This window comes from Erinaceus europaeus, chromosome 1 (genome assembly GCF_950295315.1).
Source record: "Erinaceus europaeus chromosome 1, mEriEur2.1, whole genome shotgun sequence".
Taxonomy (NCBI): Eukaryota; Metazoa; Chordata; class Mammalia; order Eulipotyphla; family Erinaceidae; genus Erinaceus; species Erinaceus europaeus.
This window is the reverse complement of record NC_080162.1, coordinates 81,903,165-81,924,855: the sequence shown is the minus strand read 5'-3', so window position 1 is coordinate 81,924,855 and position 21,691 is coordinate 81,903,165. Positions and strand designations below refer to the sequence as shown.

General features: G+C 47.4%; 1 long non-coding RNA gene across 1 annotated transcript in view; it reads left to right on the top strand.

Annotated features, from left to right (window-relative positions):
* The window catches only part of LOC132541902 (uncharacterized), a 74,459-nt gene extending 54,180 nt beyond the window's left edge, over positions 1–20,279 (top strand). The window contains exons 2-3 of the long non-coding RNA XR_009553014.1: positions 9,581–9,675; positions 19,892–20,279. This is a non-coding gene — a long non-coding RNA (uncharacterized LOC132541902). The remainder of the gene's footprint in view (positions 1–9,580; positions 9,676–19,891) is intronic.
* Positions 20,280–21,691: the final 1,412 nt, after the last annotated feature.

Below are 21,691 nucleotides of genomic sequence, written 5' to 3'. Positions count from 1 at the left end.
AGGTGGTGGAGCAGTGCTGTCGAAGCCTTTCTCCCTCTTTCTCTGTCTCACCTTTTATCAGCATGGGAAAAAAAAAAAGGCTACCAGAAATGGTGGAGTTGCCATTGCAGGCACTGAGCCCAGGTGATAACCCTGGTGGCAAAAAAAGATTTCTGAGCATACTGATATTTCTTCTTAGGGCATTCTCTTTCCCTATTTTTGTATTTGTCTTATGAACTCTTAAGTGACCATAAAGAAATTATCCTGGGGTGGATGTGAGGGTGATCTGGCTGCGACATCTGTCACCCCACTGATCGCCAGGGTTGATTCGGCTGCTCTGGCTGGCTAGGCTGGTGTCCCCTTCCTCCCTCACTGCTCCATGTGCTTCCCTCTCGAAGCTGCGCGCTCGGTCGAAGAGGACGGCCTTCCCCGAATAGAGACGGACTGGTCTTCGGTTGAGGGTATACGAGTAGCTGCGCTCCCCTGCTAGAACAAGCTCTCAAGAAATTATCCTGGGAGTTGGGCAGTAGCGCAGATGGTTAAGCCCATGTGGGGCGAAGCGCAAGGACCGAAGCGCAAGGACCGGCATAAGGATCCTCACCTGCAGGGGAGTCGCCTCACAAGCGGTAAAGCAGGTCTGCAGGTGTCTATCTTTCTCTCCTCCTCTCTGTCTTCCCCTCCTCTCTCCATTTCTCTCTGTCCTATCCAACAACAACGACATCAATAATAACTACAACAATAAAACAACAAGGGCAACAAAAGGGAATAAATAAATATTTTTTAAAAAAAGAAATTATCCTCTTGGTAGCCTTCTCTGGTACCTTTTCTTTTAATTTTTTAATATTTATTTTCCCTTATGTTGCCCTTGTTTTCATTGTTGTGGTGGTTATTGTTGTTGTTGTCGTTGTTAGATAGGACAGAGAGAAATGGAGAGAGGAGGGGAAGAAAGAGAGGAGGAAAGAAAGATAGACACCTGCAGACCTGCTTCAACGCCTGTGAAGGGATCCCCCTACAGGTGGGGAGCCGGGGCTCGAACTGGGATCCTCACGCCAGTCGTTGCGCTTTGCGCCACATGTGCTTAACCCTCTGTGCTACCGCCTGATTCCCCTCTAATACCTTTAATGTGGTTTATATGTCCCCATATTCTCACAGAGCCCTCCACTGCCTTTCCCTGGTGTGTACCATACTGTACTAGTAGTAACTTCCTGTTCTCTTGCTTTTCAACTCCCAATAATGCTGAGGGACCCCTGAAGGCAGGGGGTGTACCTAGACACAGTGCAGTGTCTGACACACAGTAGGTACTCAACACATGACCACTGAATAAACAAGGAGAATTCATTTCTCCCCTCCACTCATGGCTCCCTTCAACCACAGGGAAGCCAGGTGAGCATTAAGGCTTTTCAGAGAATTGTTGCCAAAACAATAAATAATAACTCTGGGGAAATTAATTGTCAGCTCTGACTCTTTCATTAGTGGCTCATCAAAGGACTGTGAGCCCCCAGGGGGACTCTTAAAAATAAGTAACCGATCAGCATGGAAGGAAGGGCTTCCTCTTCCCAGCACCCCCACCACCACCACCACCACCACACAAACAGACACACCTCCTGCGAATTGCTGGGCCTGGCCATTTAACACAGTTATTACCAACTCCCACTTAGTGAATTATGAGCAAGAGCCTCAAGAGAGCTTTCAGAGATCTTCAAATGGATGTTTAAAAGCCTGCGGTTGCTCAGACAGACTCAGCTAATGGCATTTATTACTTGAAGGAAGGGTATTTACATAAAGCTGGATTTTTATTATAATGGTCAGATGGCTCCCAAGGTGGTGGGGGGTGGAAAGGAGAAGGGAGAAATGAGGGTGAAGATGCAAAAATTTGAGTTCAATTTGATCTGAACAGATGTCATCAATCTCAGGGTAGGGGGGCTAATCAAGTTGACCCTGAGGATGGAAAGACCAGGTATGCAGAATCAATTCCCCTGGAACAAGAGCATCAGCACTCTGGACAGCTCATTGATCTGTTGTTAGGTCCTTTCTCAGTTCTCATTCTTCCTAGGGTTGGTCCTTCCATTGATGGAATTTAGAGGAGGCTCCTCATTTATTCCTGATGTTGTCTGGAGTGGGATAACCTAGGATCATCAGTTTCCTGGCTTTGTCGATGGTTCCAGGAGTCCCCCTCTACTGCTTTCCTGCAAACTGGGTGATTCTTTCACTGGTTTTGCCTGAGTCACTCATACAGCTGCTACCAGCTAGTGACTCAGTTGGGACTGGAAAGTTAAGGGGTGAACATGAATTTAATGGAGGGGGTGGCTGTGACTGGGGTGGTGGGGGGAGAATGTGAAAGATGTGTCTTTCAAGTGGCAGGTGCTAAGAATACTTTTAGGAAGCAGCATGTGAGTAAAGGTGTGAACTGACTGGGGAATGACTGGGAGTCACAGAGACTAGCTAGTGGTTCTGACTGACCATGTCAGAGGAGGGAGAGTGATTTCAGGTGATTGTGGAGACTGAGTAAGCATCAGGGACCGTGTAGCAGACTCGGTCGGCCATTTTCTTGTAGATTTTGAAGAGATCCTGAGTGACAAATATTATTTAATAATAGACACGTTCTTTCCATGCTCACTGGTCTCTGTGGAACTACTCAATGTGCAAAGCCACAGAGTCCTTGAAAACAGGTAGTTAGGAGACCTGAATGCCAAGCTTGGACACAGGCACATGTGCTGGTTCTGAGAACCTTGATGCCCAGGATCTTTGTCAATCTGTTTCTCATGGAGGCACTTTTTCTACTTTGCCCAGAGAGAGAACCAGTGCTGGTGTCCAATCTTTACCCTTCTTTACTCATCCTTCTACCCATCAAATGGTCCTTTGATTCCTCTGATGAATCAGGCTGTATTGAGAGGAGCATAGGTGAGTTTGCTCCCCACAGGGTTAAATATTCATCACACATAAACTCAACAAAGAACTGAGGAGAAAGCATGACTTTCAGGAAGTTTAAGCTTTATTCAGGAAAATTGAAAACACACACATGTTGGAGTACATGTGGGCAGTGGTAGTGGGGGGAGAGCTATTTACTCACATAAATAGTTGATGCTTCCAGATTGGCAGAGAGAAAAAAAACATCAGCTTTTATAAGCTTGCAAGCCCTGCCTTCACTTCCTCTCCAAGCCACACCCACACCTGTTACCACTCTCATTTCCTCATGCAACATTTATTTTCTTCCCCCCAGCAGTATGGGAAACATGTGTCTGGGGAACGTGTGTTCTGGGCACAGCAGTATCTGTGTTTCCCAGGTTCTCCCTATTCATTCCCTGCCCTCTACAAGGCTCTGGATACACAGTGGTGAGCTGGGCTGATAGCAAATCGCCTCCAGGGACCAGACAGTGGGGTACCCAGTAGAAAGCACACACTACCATGCACAAGGCTCTGGGTGCAAGCCCCCAGCCCCACTTGAAGAGGGGAAGTTTCACAAGCAGTAAAGCATCACTGCAGGTGTCTGTCTCTCCCTCACTAGCTCCCCTCTTCCTTCTCAATTTCTTTCTGTCTCTATCCAAAATAAATAAATACAGTTGTTGTTTTTAATTGACTCCAGGAAAGGCAGGTGACCACATACTAACCTTTTGTTGACAGTGTCTGTTCTCTTCTTTCTGGAGGACTTAAAGCCTGTCAGTTTCTCTTTGCCATTGTTTACTGTTGAGCATGGACCAAGGACTCTGTGTTGGACTCCAGTCTTTCAGGGCCTTTCTACCTGAGTGTAACTTTTCTGTCCTTCCCTGGCACCACTCCCCAGAGGCTGGGCAGCTCCCCCCCCCCAGCCCCAAGGATAACAACAATGTCCTTCATCAGTCCTCTATTGGAGGCCCAACTCTTCCCCACAAATGGCTTCTGGCAGCTTTCCACAGCATCCCATAGATGTACAAACTACCACAACATATTCTCTCCTAATAAATCTCTTAAGAAATAGTGCCCTAGGGGAGTTGGGCAGTAGCGCAGTGAGCTAAGCACACATGGCACAAAGCATAAGGACCGGCATAAGGATTCTGGTTTGAGCCCCCGGATCCCCACCTGCAGGGCAGTCACTTCACAAGCAGTGAAGCAGGTCTGCAGGTGTTTATCTTTCTCTCCCCCTCTCTGTCTTCCTCTCTCCAATTTCTGTCCTATCCAACAACAATGACATTAATAACAACAATAATAACTACAACAATAAAACAACAAGGGCAACAAAAGGGGATAAATAAATAAATAAATAAATAAATATGTATATATATATTTAAAATAAAAGAAATAGTGGCCTGGAAAATAACCGGTTAAAAGGATGGGGATCACTGAAACATGTCTTCCTTTATCAGCCTGGTTCACCAATGAAACCCATGGACACCAGCACACTTAATTCAAATGACATGCACGTCCCTGGTGCTATAAAAATGACTTTATCACAGTCAAGAAGAGAGTGATTAAAAGAAATGAATATGTGGGTGATTGAGTGCAGGATGCCCAGTGACAGGAGGTAGAGGGCAGGATTGCTATCTCAGTGCAGCCTCAGCTGGATGTGTGATGTTTGCAGGGATGGCGCATCACAGCACAGAGGCAGGAAGGTCACAGAGTAAACCTGGCCTGTCCTACCTAGCAGTCACACTAGCACAGGATTGGTCAGCTGGGTCCACCTGGCTGCATGAGGTCTGTGCAGTGGAAGCATAGAATGTGGGACCTGGAATAAGCTCCTGGGTGTGGAGCCAGCCAGCACTCTTATGAAGTAGCTTTGAGACCTTGAGCATGCCAGCTGACTTTACTACACCTCACTTCTTCAAGAAAATGGGGAGAAAGATAACAGTGTTGGGGCTAGGTGGTAGCTTACCTGGTTGAGCACACTTGTTATTGAATATATATAATGCACAAGGACCAGGGTTCAAGCCCCCAGTCCCCACCTGCAGGGGGGAAATCTTCATAAGCTGTGATACAGTGCTGCAGGGGTCTCTCTGTCTCCTCTCTTGATTTCTTTCTGTCTCTATGCAATAAACAAGTATTTAAAAAAAAAAACAGGCAGGGGAGATAGTAAATGGTTATGGAAAAAGAGTCTTGTGTCTGAGGCTCTGAGGTCTCAGGTTCAATCCCCTGCACCACCATAAGCCACAGATGAGTAGTTTTAGGTGAAACATAAATAAATAAAGTTCATTTGTTTAAGATAAATAAATTAATATTAAAGCCAAACAAACGAACCAAAAGTTAACAGTATGTGTGCACACATGCAGGTGTGTGTGGGGGGATCAAGGGGAGCATCTCACTGAGTTTGCTGTCAAGATTTAATATTGTAAGTCAAAAACAAGAAGTAGAGAGAGGGACAGAGTGTAGGCTAGGGCAGACCCACTTGATGCCTGTGTTTCATTCATTCAGCCTCTGCTGCCACTTTGCCTGGCTAGGGGCAGAGGGTGTGAAAACGTGAGGCCTCTGACCCCTCCAGAAGGATCTTCTTAGCTGGAAGGAGCCATACAGCTCATGAGGGTGTATCTGACGCTTTCCAATTTCCCTAACATTTGACCACTGTGCGGTGACTTGAAGCTGACTTCTTGGGTTCAGATTCTGACCCTGCCACTTACCAGCCTTGTGAATTGGGCACAGTCTTCTGAGCCTGTTTCCTTGTCTGTGTAATGGGACCAACAACAATCTTAACTTTACAGGCTTGGTGTGAGGGCTAAATGAGGTGACCTCTTGCAGTGGGGGTCAAGGAACTCAAGAAGCACCAGCTGTCACTCATGTATTAATCACAGCATATCTTGGGGCACTGCTGTTCATGTGCTGGCCCTAGATTTTATTTGCTAAATTGTGATTAAACCATCTATTTGTCCAGATTGGTGTTGATTCGTGATCAAATAGCAAGGCCTAGACCCTGCACTTCCTCATTCATTCATTCAACCAGTATCAATCAGAGCTGTACCTAGAGATTTGCAGAAAAGATAGGAGCCGTAGTCCTCAGGAAGTTTCAATCGAATGAGAAGATAGGCAGGAAGCCACGGTACAGGTTCAAATACACTTCAGCTGGTCAGCGCTATGAAGAAAGAGTAAGCAGGGGAAGGGCATGAGATTTAAATAAGAAAGGTTCTGCAAAGGTTGTTCTGATCCCAGCAATGCCATTGTTTTAAGGAGTGATGCCACTACCCACATAGTTACCAAAGTCACAGTTTCGGTTGTTCTCAACGCCTTCTCCCCTCACCCCATAAGCCTAATCAGTCACTGGTTTGGTTTTGTAATATATATTAGTGATTTAATAGTGATTCACAAGATTATAAAATAGGAGTATAATTCCACCCCACTCCCACCACCAAAGTTCTATAACCTCCAACCCTCTCCTATGGTAACCTCCATAGTTTTGCTAAGGTCACAGATACAAGTTCACTATATATATATTCTTTTTTCAAGTTCATGTGTTTCAAGTCTCTATATTCCACATATGAGTGAAATTACGTTGTAGTTGTCCTTCACTTTCTTACTTATTTCACTGAGCATAATCACTGCTAGTCCCATCCATTTAGTTCCAAAGGACACATTATAGTCTTTTTAAAAAAAAAAATTTATTTATTTATTCCATTTTGTTGCTCTTGTTGTTTTATTGTTGTTGTCATTGTTGGATAGGACAGAGAGAAATGGAGAAAGGAGGGGAAGACAGAGAGGGGGAGAGAAAGACAGATACCTGCAGACCTGCTTCACCGCCTGTGAAGCGACTCCCCTGCAGGTGGGGAGCTGGGGGCTCAAACCAGGATCCTTATGCTGGTCCTTGCGCTTTGCGCCACACACACACACAACCCCTCCCTACACCCCATATTTTAAACTTTTCATCAGGAATATTAAAAGGGAGTCAGTCACCAAGGAGTCAGGCAATAGCACATTGGGTTAAGCACACGTGGCACGTTAAGCACACGTGCAGGGGAGTTGCTTCACAGGCGGTGAAGCAGGTCTGAAGGTATCTATCTTTCTCTCCCCCTCTCTGTCATCCCCTCCTCTCTCCATTTCTCTCTGTTCTATCCAACAAGAACGACACCAATAATTACAAAAATAAAACAAGGGCAACAAAAGGGAATAAATAAATATGAAAAAAAGGGGGGAGTCACCAGAGAAACAATTAGGCCATTTGGGCAAAGATGGCTGACCCCATGTGGAAGCTGATCCCATTTTTATTCAATTCTAAGGGCCTTCCTTTACTTCTTTTCTAAGCCATGCCTACACTTATTAGTTTCTAGGTGTCCTTCCCTTTCCCTTTCCTCTCAAGATAATAAATAGTGCCTGACTTCCTTAGCTGTTCTCCAGACAGTGCAAAAACAAAGATTCCTAGAAATGCTCCACTTCACTTATCATTAGAGAAGTGCAAGTTAAAACCATACTGAGATACTATCTCACACCTGAGAGAATGGCTTCCATCAACAAATCAGGAAATGACAAGTGTTGTTGAGGTTGTAGAGAAAAAGGAACTCTGTTTCAATGCTGGAAGGAATGCAAACTGGGCCAGCCCCTTTAGAAGACTGTATGGAGAAGCCTTAAACAAATGAAAATGGAATTACCTTATGATCCAGCAATACCACTCTAAAGCCACTTATCCAAAGGGCACTGAAACACTAATTTGAAGGGACATGTTCACCCCTATGTTCAAAGCTGTATTACTCACAATAGCCAAAGAGTAGAAGCAACCTAGATACCCATTAACAGATGACTAGCTAAAGAAGGTATGGGATATATATTCCATGGTATACTACTCTGCAATCACAAAGATGTTATTATGGGGCTGGGCAGTGGAGCTCGCGGTTGAGCACACACATTCCCAAGTGCATGGATCTGGATTTAAGTCCCTGTTCCCCACCTACAGGGGGAAGCTTCACAGTGAAGCAATTCTCCTGCTTTACATCTCTCAATTTCTCTCTGTTCTATTTAATAGAAAAAAAGGAAAAAATATGGTCATCAGGAGCTGTGGATTCATAGTATAGGCACTGAGCCACAGCTATAATCTTGGTGGTGGCACACACACACACACACACACACACACACACACACACGCACACACAATGCTATTGTGTCCTTTGGGACAAAATGGATGCAACTGAAGGTGATTATGCCTTGAGAAATAAGTAAGGAGAAGAGAGACAACTACCTAAGGTTTCACTCATATGTAAAATCTAATGATTTGATACACATGGACTTGAGAACAAAACAGAAGCAATTAAACTGTAAACTGGTGAGAAATATTGGGGTTATCTTTAAGAGGTGGGAACTTTGGTGGTGAATGTGGTATGGACCTATACATTGTAATCTTACAATCTTGTAACCTACTATGAATCACAAATTTAAAAGTAGAAAAACAAAATTCCTGGTCATAACATTTCTGAGTCCTGGTGGAACTGGGGCTCTGATGACTCTAGTGATATTTCCCACTGTGGGAGTATGGGTCAAAATTCTTTTTGGGGTACAGAAGGTAGGAGTTTTGGTTTTTGTAATTGCTTCTCCACTGGACCTGGGCGTTAGCAGGTCAATCCATACCCCCAACCTGTTTTCCTCTGGAGAGGTGACAACAACAAGAGTAACAGGAGCATCAGGCCTCCAGGAGCAGTGGATTTGTAGTACAGGTACCCAGCCCCAGCAATAACCTTGGAGGCAAAAATGAGTTTCAGTGTAGGGGAGACAGCCCAATGGTTATGCAAAGAGACTCTCATGCCTGCGGCTCCAAGGTTTCAAGTTCATTTCCCTAGAACCACCATAAGCCAGAGCTGAGTAGTGCTCTAGTTAAGAAAAAAAAAAATTTGTGCCAGGTGGTGGTGAACCTAGTTGAGTGCACACATCAGTGTGCAAGAACCTGGGTTCAAGCCCCTAGTTCTCACCTGCAGGAGGGAAGCTTCACAAGTGGTCAAGCAGTGCTGCAGATGTTTCTATCTCCCCCCTCAATTTCTTTCTGTCTCTATTCAAAATAAATATATATATACAATTTTATTTATTTTCCCTATTGTTTCTTTTGTTGTTGTTTTTATTGTTGTAGTTATTGTTGTTGTCGTTGTTAGATAGGACAAGAGAAATGGAGAGAGGAGGGGAAGACAGAGGGGGGAGAGAAAGACAGCTGCAGACCTGCTTCACCGCCTGTGAAGCGACTCCCCTGAAGGTGGGGAGCCAGGGGCTTATGTGGGTCTCTGCGCTTCGCGCCAAGTGCGCTTAACCCGCTGCGCTACAGCCCGATTCCCATAAATATATTTTTGAGACCAGGCAGTGGCGCACCTGGTTAAGTGCATATATTACAGTGCACAAGAATCCGGGTTCAAGCCCCAGTCTTCACCTGCAGGGGGGAAGTTTCACAGACGATGAAGCAGTGCTACAGGTGTCTATCTGCATCTCTCCCTCTCTATCCCCTTCCCTTTGAATTTCTCTGCCGATCAAATATAATAAATAAAGCTTAAAATAAATATGTATTTTTAAAAAATGGATGTCAACACAGAATGATAGAATGAATAGAGCTTCAAAGCACCGAACCAGGAATCTAGAGGCCGGAATTCCTGGGTTTGGCATAACATTGAGCAGAGCTCGTAACCTCCTAGTAAAATGCAAATAATAATAACAGTAATAATAACAATATCCCTTTCAGACAGCAAGATGGTCTGGGTGTGGAGAGGTCGGAGTACAAGCCTCACAACCACTGGCACCCCAGCGCGCCGCTTTTCCCCATGGTGCCATTGCCTGGTAAGAACAAAGGGCCAAAAGGAGCCAGAAAAAAGAGCTGCAGCTCGGCGCCCCCTCCCGGGCCACGGCCGCTCTATGCCTGCGCGAGTCAAGGGGTGGTGGGAGGCTTCGGGCTGCGGGGCTGCGGGGCTGCAAAGGCAGCAAATGAGTTGGGGCGGCAGGGGCGCCCAGCGTTCCCTGCTGCGCGGCTCTCGCTCGCTCTGCACCGTTAACCAGGCGGCCAAGAAGATGTCCCTCTTCGCATTTGCTGGCCGGAGCAGAGGCGAGTGGAAAATTTGTCTGTTGTTGAGAAAATGAGAGTCGCGTGACTAAACTAAACCCCCGCAGGAAGAGGCGAGGACGCCTCTGTCAGTGCCCTGCTCCCTCCAATTGGAGAAGAGTGGAGAGAAAGGGCCAAGGACGGTCCGGACACTGTCTGCCCTATGCTCCCAATGGCCGCAGAGCCACCCAGCTCTGGTTTATGGTGGTGCTTGAGATTGAACCTGGGACTTTTGGTACCTCAGGCATGAAAATCTGTTTTGTTTTGTTTTTTCCAAGACTTTCATTCTGCCAATACGTTTTTTTTTTTTTTTTTAACCGTGCACTGTTCAGCTCTGGTTTATAGTGGTGCAGGGGATTGAACCTGGGACTGTGGAGCTTCTCTTTCTCTATCCAATAATAAATAAAAATATTTATCTCCTCCCCTCTTAATTTCTGTCTCTAATAGAAATAATAAAACCTAGTGGTTGCATTACAATTGGGGTAAATCCCCTCTTTTAATTAAACCCTGATTGGTTGCAGTAAAAACTCATGGTGAGTCGAATGCCTTCAGTCAGGGTCTCAGTTACTATCTGCTCACACGATGGTACAAATCACCTGGCCAGTGAAGGATACATTTAAGGATGGACACAGCAGTTCAAGAAAAACTCAAAGTCAGATGACCAGAGTGCCAGCCATGGCTTTGCTGTCAACTTGCATATTCTTACCTTGCCTGGGCCACCAAACACAGCAACGTGACAAGGGCTCAGAGTGTGCCAGTAACTAGGCCTGGCATTAATACTTCTGTCACAATAAGCCTTTGAGGTTTGACTCATAGCCCTTCTTCCTCCTCTTCCCCCTTCCCTCCTCTCTTCCTCCCCCCTTCCTCCTCCTTCCCTCTCTTCCTCCCACTCCCCTTCCCCCCTCCTTCCCTTTCCCTTCCCCTCCCTTCTCCTCCTCCCCCCTCCTTCTCCTTATGCAAAATGTCTTTCTGGGAGGTGTCACAAGTGTCGGTGGGGATAGTGGGTGGGTGTGAGTCCTGGGCCAGAGGAAGAAGTGCCTAGGGGTTATTTGGTTGGAGAGCAGAGTGGGGTGGGGGAGAAGGAGGGCCAGCCCAGTCTCTTTCCCAGCCCGGAATAGTTAAAAGGCAATTACAATGCTAATTTGCTGCACTAATAGCTGCAGGAAGAGCTGAAAGGTGCTGTCCCAGGAGCTGGCAGCTAGGGACTTGCAAAGACTTGGTGATGTCACAACAGATGTACTTGATCCTGTCCCCAAAACATAGTGACCCCTGGTCAAAACTCAGCTCTGCCAGATCCTTCCTCAGTGTCCTTCAGAGTAAAGGACATGGCTAGGCCTTTATAGCAGGCAATGGGGAGAGGGCTGTGGGCTCTAGGAGCCATGAAGATGCTCAACAAAATGTGTCATGTTTCCTTCTTCCCTGGAACCACAACAAAAATGACAGGAAGCCATACTAACAAAGGACAGTGTGTCCATCTATCAGAGCAGGCTGATAGTGACTCCAGTCATGGAGCTTTGGGGAATGTATTTCACATCCTGTGCCTTAGTCTCCTCCTCTGTGTGATGGGAATGAAAGCAGCCCTACCTCCTGTCTGGGTAGTTATCAGGTTTAAATGGTAGTGTCCCCAATGCCCTTGGCATGACAGTGGAAAGACAAGCTGCTGGACTAACAGTGGGCAGGGTGTTGGAGCTCTCACACTGGGTAGAATTCACAAGGTCCTGGGGAGAAACACAGTTAAGCAAGATTGGAGAACAGCATGAGTGAGTTGGGTTCTCTAATCTAGTGGGCCAGGTTGAGGGAGCTGCAGGCACATGGTGATGGGGACAGGGAGAGTGACAATGCAGGGAGGTGAGCAATGCTTGCAAGGCCTCCTTCCCAATAACTCTTCCACCAGCTAATCTATGAGGACTTGGCAGAGTTCTCTTATTATCATTCAGATGAAGCTGCAACCCCACCCCCACCAGACATCAGAGCTCAAGGACTGAAGTACAGGGTGGTTGACGTGACACGTGCACACAGCATGGGCACATGAGTAAGGGAATTACCCACAATTATCCATGATTATGTCATTGTGGCTGATGCTGTAATACATGGAGGGGTCGCCTGGAGTAGGAGAGGGAGGCAGACAGACAACAGAGCTGGGTCCTGTCAAAAGACGCTGAAGGGCAGCCCTGTTTCCTCTCATGAGCTCTTATGATGGTGTCTCTTTGAAGGAGTTGAGACAGTAGAGGTGGCCAGGGGAAGTCCTAGACCTGCCTCTCCCTGGAACATCCCCATGTCACACATCCAACCCTCCATGGCACTCTCTCTTTCTGCTTTCCCTAGCCCACTGCTTCTCAAACTTGCATATGGGGGCTTGAACCTAGGTCTTTGTACATGGTAACGTGTGCTCAACCAGTTGCACCACCACCTGGCCCCCTGATTCTAATGTTTCAAATGGAACCTATAGTTTTCTCACATGACCTACCAGCAGGACAGACTGAGGACGGGTCTCTCTGTGTGGCTACTTGGGCTTCTTCACATCACAGAGGAGGGGTTCCAGGAAGGAACAGTTCAAGTGGCAAAGGGAGAAGCCCCTGAACTCCTGGGGACAAGTCTCATCCATACACTGTCACCACTGTCACATTCTACCAGTCAAACAGGCCCAGAGCCAGCCCTGACTTGAAAAGGGAGCAGAACTAAGGAATTCATAGCCATTTTATTCCAATAAAATGGAATAAAATGGTGGGGGAGGGCTGGGGGCATGGTACCCAGTCAGGGTCCAATAATCTTTTTTAATGAATGGACAAGTAAAAATAACTACCAGAACTGTCTGGGACTCCCTCATACAGGCCTGTCCCCCCAAGTCCCAGATCTAGCTAGCATCTCCTTGCACAAACCCGGCACCAGATCCTAAAACTACAGCTGTAGTTGCAAGCTCCTGCCTCCAGCCTGGCACAAGGGAAAACCACCAAGGGATGGGGGCTGGGGGTGGGGCTTCCTGTAAATAAGCCACACTTGGGGGACAGGGAGTCTGGGCTGCCCTAGGCCCATTTCCATCTCATTGATGTGGGGTGGGGTTGGAGAAAATGCTGATTTTTTTTTTTTGAGCACTGGAGACAGAGAACAATCTGGGTTGCTATGCAACCAGCGCCTGTGCCCAGCTGATAACACCAGAGGAATTAACTGTCCTTGTCCTGTGCAGCCTGGAAGAGGGGGCTGCCGCCGCTTCCCCAGTGCTTTAGTCTCAACCCCCAAACAGCTGAATTTTGGCCCAGTTACTGATGGGGGATTTTGGAGCCAGGTCCCAGCCCCGCCCCACCCCTGCATCACAAAGAGCAACCCAGGGAGAGTCCCTTATCACCTGCCATGGGAGACACCTTATAGGGTGTGTAAAGGGGCCTGCCAGGGTCTCTCAGATGTAGGGCACCTCCAGCCTCTTTGGTCTCCTAATGAGCTGTGAATTAAAGGCAAACCTGAACTGGAGGGAGGATTAAAAGAGGGCAAGGATAAGATGGGTAGAATGAGGCCAACTCCTGGGGAAACAGAGAAGCACAATCTAGCCCTGGCCAGGGACTGTGCCTGCAACAAGCTCTGGAACACTAGGGAGAAGCAGGCCGGGAGAAGGCAAGATGACCGGGCAGCAGGGGAGTCATACACAGAGGGGCAGGACACTGGTACTCCAAGAAAACTGAGGAGCCATATGCCCAGAGTTTGCAGAGCTGGGGTCAGCCTGTCTGGAAACTTGGGGACTTTGGGGGATACCCTGGAAGGCCTGTGTTCTGTGTCCCTCTCTATCACTAAATTGACACTTTAACTTTGTGTACAACATAAGGTTGTGTTCAAGTCCAGCCACTTGCAGTTGTGAAACTTTGGGTATTCATCTTCCTTTAAGATACACACACATACACACACACACACACACACACGCAGAATAGTAATGTCTCCTCTACAGACTTGTCATGAAAATTGAAGCAAGCATGTCTTGAGTTGAACCATGGTAAACTGCTGTTTCTGTGGCTGAAATGTGACCAAATCCGAGCTCTTTCATTTGGCTCAGCTTCCATTATCAATTGCCAAGCTGTGCTTTGCACACAAAGTGGATTCAGTAAAGAGAAGCAGCTGTTGGCAACTGTTGTTCTTTGTGGTGGTCCAGTGTGTGCAGGTACAGTGGATAAAAAAATGGAAAAAACATGGATTGTGGGGCTGGGTGATAGCGCGCTGGGTTAAGGGCACATAGTAGGAAGCGCAAGGACCTGTGCAGGTGTCCCAGTCTGAGCCTCTGGCTCCCTACCTACAGGGGGAGTCACTTCACAAGTGGTGAAGCAGGTCTGCAGATGTCTTTCCCTCCCCCTCTCTATCTTCCCCTCCCCTCTCAATTTCTCTGTCCTATCCAATAAAATGGAAAAACGGTCTGCTGGGAGCAGTGGATTCATAGTGTCAGCACCAAAACCCAGCAATAACTCTGGAGGGGGAAAAAAACCAAACACAGATTGGAGCTGAACAGGGGTTAATCTGCAGAGGCTGGTCTCTGGGCCCAGAAGGTGCTGGCATGTGATGGGGACTCTTCCCCTTGGCCAGCAGAGAACCTCAGGAAACCAGGTTCACAGTCGCTGTCTTTTCCCCCTCACCTCTCATTCCTTGCTCCCCGCACATGTGTCCTCTGTGTTTATTTCTCTCTCTTGCCCCACTTACTGGCCAAAAGTCTTGTTTTCAGGTTACCTTGGTTACCATTTACTTGCCCGGTAATTCTGTGCCAGTCTTCAATCTAAGCACTCTGCAGACATTAACTCATTTTATTTTTTTTTATTTTTTTTAGCCAGAGCACTGCTCAGCTCTGGCTTAGCAGAACCTGGGGGACTGAACCTGGGACTTGAGGGAGCTTCAGGCTTGAAAGTCTGTTTGCATAACCATTGTGCTATCTACCCCCACCAACTCATTTTACTTCTAACAACCACCTAACTTGAGCCCCAGTTTAACCCTTTCAGGCAGCACCTGAAATCCTTATTTTATGGAGGGAGAATTTACATGCAGTGGATATCCCTGGGTCTGGGCTCTGAGAACTGGCTCTGCACTTTTAATGCCGCAGATGGTGATTCCATGAACAGGCGCTGCCTCCCCTCCAGGCTGTGAGCTCCCGGAGTCTGGGGTTGGGGCTGGCTTTGCACATCATCATATCCCCAACAGTAAGCAGAGTTCCTGACACACAGAAAGTACTCACTCAGTCAATATTTTGGTATTAACTGTGTCAATTAGTGAATGACTAGCCATGCTTTTCCAATTGGCCTACAAATAGCCTGACAGGGAACCAGAGAGTGCCCGAAGCCACAGATGTCCCTTCTAGGAATGTCAGTTTATTCTATTGACTTTATTTTTAGACGTTTCTTTTATTGTGCGAGCTTATGGCCATACCACCCAGAACACATCTGATCTCATCTTTTATTGTAGTATATAGAATATATAAAAAAGTTTGGCAGTGTAAAACATAAACATGTAATAATCACCAGATTTAGCAATTCCAATTCTGGGTTTATACCCAAAAGAATTGAATGTAGGGGGTGATGTTTCTGTTTGGGGCTTGGGCATTGGTGCTCCTGGTTGAGCACACACATCACCATGTATGAGGACCCAGGTTCAAGCCCCCAATTCCTACCTGAAGACAGCAGGACTGCAAATCTCTCCCCCCTTGATTTCTCTGTGTCTCTATCCAGTAAGTAAATAATGTTTATTTATTTATTTATTTAATATTTATTTTATTTATTCCCTTTTGTTGCCCTTGTTGTTTTATTGTTGTTGTTGTTGGATAGGACAGAGAGAAATGTAGAGAGGAGGGGAAGACAGAGAGGAGGAGAGAAAGATAGACACCTGCAGACCTGCTTCACCGCCTGTGAAGCGACTCCCCTGCAGGTGGGGGGAGCCGGGGTTGGAACCGGGATCCTTATGCCGATCCTTGTGCTTTGCGCCACCTGCGCTTAACCCGCTGCGCTACAGCCCAACTCCCTAATATTTATTTTTTAAAAAATTACATTAAAAAAAAGAAAAGAAACAAGTTTTGGCAGTGGAATGGAGTGATGACATTACGCACTGTGACTGTATTTAATCCTCCTGACCTGCACACCTGCAATGGTTACCATGGTAGGTTCATGTCTCTATCTTTCAGTAGAGATCAAACACACAGGGGGTCAACCAGTGGTGGTGCACCTGGTTAAGCGCACAGGACCTGGGTTCAAACCCCTGGCCCCACCTGCAGAGGGAAAGCTTCAAGAGTGTTAAAGTAGAGCTGCAGATGTCTTTCTGTCTCTCTCTATCTCCCCTCTCAATTTCTCTCTGTCTCTATCCAATAATAAAGAAATAAAATTAAAGTGAGATAAAACACACATGAGGGAGTCGGGCTATAGCGCAGCGGGTTACGCGCAGGTGGCGCAAAGCACAAGGACCGGCATAAGGATCCCGGTTCGAGCCCCCGGCTCCCCACCTGCAGGGGAGTCGCTTCACAAGCGGTGAAACAGGTCTGCAGGTGTCTATCTTTCTCTCCTCCTCTCTGTCTTCCCCTCCTCTCTCCATTTCTCTCTGTCCTATCCAACAACAACAATAATAACTACAACAATAAAACAAAAAGGGCAACCAAAGGGAATAAATAAATAAATAAATAAATAAAAACACACATGAGTCCACAGAATTAAAATCGCTCTCCTGGTGAGCAGGGTCACCCTCTGTCTTAGTGAGTGGGCTTGGTGGTCACTGCTGTCCCATCAGGAGCCCCAGCTGCCAGTGTCCAGGGCATAGGTTAGATGGAGAAGGCACAGAAAGGGGCAGGGGGATGAGGATAGTCAAGCGATATTCCCGGTGAGCCCCAAGTCTCCCAGCCTCAGCCTTCATTTCACCAAATAAATCTTGAGTTCCATTTGGCAGGGTTGGGGTGAGGGGCCCAGAGGCAAACCAGGCCTCAGGCTGTTCCCTGATGCCTCCGAGTGGTCAAAAGGAAAGACTCTACTCCACATCTGTAAAATGGGACCAATCCTGCTAAAAGGGTTGGGAGGGACAAAGCTTGAAAATCTCCCTGCAGGCCCAGGTGGCGATGCATCCTGTGGAGTGTACACATTACAATGCTCAAGGACCTGGGTTCAAGCCCACGGTCCCCACCTGCTGAGGGGGGAAGCTCACAAGTGGTGAAGCAGTGCTGCAGGTGTCTCTTTCTCCTTCTCTCTCTCTTCCTCCCCTCTAGCTTTCTGTCCAATAAGAAAGGAAAGAGAAGAAAAGAAAGGAGAAAAGGAAAGGAAAGAAAAGTCTCTGCATAGAGCCTGGCACAGAACCACGGGAGGTGCCAGCCATTGTTCTTGCTTTTTCAGCTTTCACTCTCAGGAGAATGAATGAAGCCCCAGGTTAGCTGACCATGGAAAATTGGGTTTTGTGAAAGCAGAAGAAACCGGAGAGAGGCTTTTTTTTTTAAAAAAAAAAATTCTTTCTAGTATGAAAGAAAAATTGCACTGTGGGAGCAAAGTGGGATGCTGGCTGATTGTGCTTTCTCTGCATTTCCCCACCCCCACCTGAACAAGAGCCTGGTCCAACATCAGTGGCTGCCTCCCCCTGCACTTCGTGCCCCACCCTCATGACTCCCACTCCTCAGATCTGATTGTTCTCTGGCCTCCTCAGTCCAAAGTGCTTGATGGATTTGGTAATTGGAGTAATTACGGTAATTTTACCTTAAAGACAGGCAGCTGCAGATTCTCCATTGAAGGGATACTTCCCCTCCCCATCCCACCCCTCCTGTCAATCAGTTTTCTGGGACAATGACAAATGGCTCCCATTCCCTTCCTTCATGATGCAAAGTGGCTGGGTGGGGGGTGAGAGGCCTCTGTAGGAGATATACTCCCAGGGTGGATTTGCCAGAACTCATTTTCCCTTCCACTAGCCCCCAGCCTCTCCAACCTTGATTCTAGGGGCAGCGAGGCATAGTAGTGACATTCTCATGTTCTCTCTCTCTCTCCATAAACACACACACATGCACACGCACACACACAGAGAGAGAGAGACTGGATAGAGACAGAAGTTGAGAAGGAAGGGGAGATAGAGAAGGAGAGAGACAGAGAGATACCATGGCACTGCTTCACTGCTTGTGAAGCATCTCCTCTGCAGACGGAGATGGGGGCTTGAACCTGGGACCTTGTAAACAGTAAAGTATGCACTCAACCCGGCCCCTGTAACATTCTCTTATTTCCTGACCCATTCTGGAATCCAAGACAGGATCCCCATCCAGGTCTGTGAACACAGGCCCTTTTGCATAGATCCCGTGCTCTCCAGGTCTAAGAGGCAGGCAGGCTGCCAGACCCCAGGACGTAGGGGAAAAGCACACACAGCCAGGTACCTGGCAGCACCCTCATACCCCTAGCTATAGTCCAGATAGCAATCCACCTTCATAGGTACCAGTGCTCAAAACTCCCCAGTGTTCAAAGTGCTGGGGAGGGGAGGGGAGGTGGTGCTCTCTTCTGATTAAAAGGTTAGAAGTCTTCTCAAAGGAGGGACTTCCAGGAAGACCTCGAAGAATGTAAGACACCCCTTTGGAGGGTCTGTGTTAGTGAGGAACCCAAGTCAGACCCCAGCCAGCCAGCCAGCCATCAGGGCAACCCTATGCAGGCTCAGTGGGGGGCTCTGTTTAGGGCAAAGGCTAAGGGCAGACCTGAGGACCATCTCAGAACTCCCAGGCTGGGTGGTTAGGTGGATGCAAACCCTTCCAGTCTTTCCAGATCGCTAAGGATCCATTCCCAGTCCCTGCCTGATCTCCCGACTGCCCACAGCCCACCCTTCACCCAACCACACCACCTCCCCTTGTCTCCCCCCCCCCAGCTCTTTCTCTTCACAGAGCCTAACACTCACAGTTCTGTCTGTCCACAATGTCCTTCCTCCTCTCTTTCAGCTTTCATGCTCACCCCAGGAAGAGACTCCAGACCCAGTCTGCTCCCCCTGCCCTGTGCATCAGTGCTTCTCTGTCTTCCTTGGTCTCATTCACACGATTGCTTATGATACAGTGTCTGTGACACCAAGGCCCAGTCTCTCAGATCAAGTCCCTCCACTCCCCAACATGCAAATATCAGAGGAGACTTGATTTTATTCCAATTTCAGCTCTTCCCAAAATAGTTTTTAGCCAGTCTGTCAGGAATTACCTGGTCTACATAGTTAGGTAGCCTGCCTGGTGGACCCCCAGCAGCCCCCTAAAACAAAGAGGCCCTGCAGTGGCCAACTGTGTCCTTTTGCCAGCAAGTCATCGTGTGCACCTCCCGAGAGCACCTTGCAAGCAAGCTGGGAGACCACACTGCTGCCTGACTCACTCACAAAGTGTTACATAAAGCCAGCAGGGTTTTAGCACTGTCCTCAGTTGAATGTGTTTTCTAACAGTAGTGCTTTGTGCAATGAGTTAGGAAAACACTTTTCTTCCTTCACTTTACTGCACACTCAGAAAGGAGGGGTCTGTGCTGATTTGGGCTCCTTCCTGGGTCTGGCTCTCAGCAGACATCTGTGTTGATTGCATGCTAGGAATTTTCCACAGACAGCCACCATCAGGCAGGGGCGATTCTCAGAAGAGAGGCCAGAGTCAGCAATGGCTCTGAGGCCAGAGTGTATGGAGGTAATTCAGAAAATGCTGGGACCAAAGGGAGAAGTGGAGAAGCCAAGAGACTGGTGGGCAGTGTAGTCAGGGAAGGGCCGGCTCTGCTGCTGGGGGCTGGGGGCTGGGTGCTGGGGGCTGGGTGCTGAGGGCCAGTTGCTGCTTGAGCTAGGTCTTTAAGAAGGTGCCTCCTGGAGTCACTAGGTCTTGCTGCAAATGGATCTTTGATGGGGGTGGGGGGATTGAAGTGGTCTGTGTGGGAGGCTGAGCTCTGCAAATACAGAAATGAGTAACAGATAAAGAGAGGACGCTGTCCTCTGCTTCCTCTGGCAGTGTTACTACTTACTGACCCCTTTCTGCCTCTGTCTCTCTCACAGGGCCTCACCCTCTGATGCTATACATGCAGTGGTGTGGATCAAACCAGAAGCTTCAGTCATGCAAGTACACATTTTACCAGGTAACCAAGGAGCTCTGCCTATGTGCCTGTGGGAAGGGCCAGACATGCTTGGGATTTGATAGCCCTCTGGAGCACCTGATCAGTAATGGTGAGGTTGGTGCTTAAGCTCAGTCTTCACTCCCTGGTGGGCAGTCGTCGAAGTCGGAATATAGTGCTTCCCAGAATCCCCTGCAGCATGAGCCCCAGCTGCCCACAGCTGAAGCCTGCCCTCAGCAAACCCTTCACCCTTTTTCCCTTCCTCATCTGTTGTCTCCATCCTCCACTGGGTCTTCCTGGGAGACCCTCTTAAATAAAGGACTTACTCTCTAGTTCTTGGCTCAGATCTGTTTCTGGGGGCACCCAATCTGCCCTCTTGGAAGAAAGAGCCTTCCACACTCCCCACATACTCTCTCTCCTCTCTCTCTGTGTTATGTTTCACAGCAGAACATTACTGTGATATGAAATCACTCTTGTGGAAGTTAACATCTCTCTGATAGTCTGAACTCCATGAGAGTTGGGATGTTCCCTGTCAATCTTATTTATAAATTGTATTTATAGATTATATAGATCAATTTATTTATTTATTATAGTGATAGAAAAGGAGTGAGAACCAGGGCATCACTCTTGACATATGCAACACTGGGGATCAAACTCGGACCTCATGCTTATAGCCCCAACACTTATGCCACTGTACTACCTCCCAGGCCACTTCCTGTCTATTTAATACTCTGACCCCAGCCTAGACTGGTGCTTAATATAATTGCCAAGTGTTCTCCCCTCCTGGGAGCACTGGGGAAACAGCAGATTGAATCTGGGGGAACACAGATGTTCCTCAAGTTCCCTACAGCCCAGCAGAAGTGGGTGGAGCCTGAAGTCAGTCACCCAAATTGGGAGGTTTCTTTATCCTCTTTCTTTCCTTCTTTCTTTCTAACTTCCTTCCTTCCTTTCTCCCCCCCTTCTTTTCCTTTTTTTCTTCCTTCCTTCCTTCCCTATTTAGGGGGTTAATGCTTTACAGTGCAGTCAAAACAGAAGTAAGCAAACTGTAAGACTTATAAGAACTATATCGGTTATTTTGAGGAGATGGGAGGGTAGGGATACGGAACTTTTGTGGTGGGTGTGGTGCAGAACTATACATGTTAGGGGAAGGACTATACATTGTAATCCTACAATCTTGTAACAAACTGTTAATCTGTTACTAACAACAACAAAGCTTTCTGAGTTATGCATCTCCAGATCTGTGATAGAAGATTCCTTCCTCTCACTCTAGAATCACAGAAAATAATAGCAACCAAAAGAACAACTCAGTTCCCAAACTAACAGCCAGGTTACTCTCTGATGCTAGTAACTATTCCAAGCCCTGAAAAACTTGGCTGACGAAGAATTTCTCTATATCTATCTATTCATCTATCACCCTCTAACTGAAAGAGAAAAAAAAAAAAAAGACACTTGATCATGCAGTCGGGGAGGTGGTATAATGAGTAGAGTGATGGACTTACAAACATGAATCCCTGAATTTGACCCCTGGCATTGCATGTGCCAGCACAATACTCTGGTTCTCTCTCTCTCTCTCTCTCTCTCTCTCTCTCTCTCTCTCATCAATAAATCAGTTAGAAAAAATAAACATGATCCTAACCCAAACTGGGCCTAGACTGCCCAGAGCCCCAAGGAGCTGGGTCCCCACTGTGAGCTGTGCTAAGCCAGTGCAGGGCTGCTGCAGGATCATCAATCACTGCCATGGCAC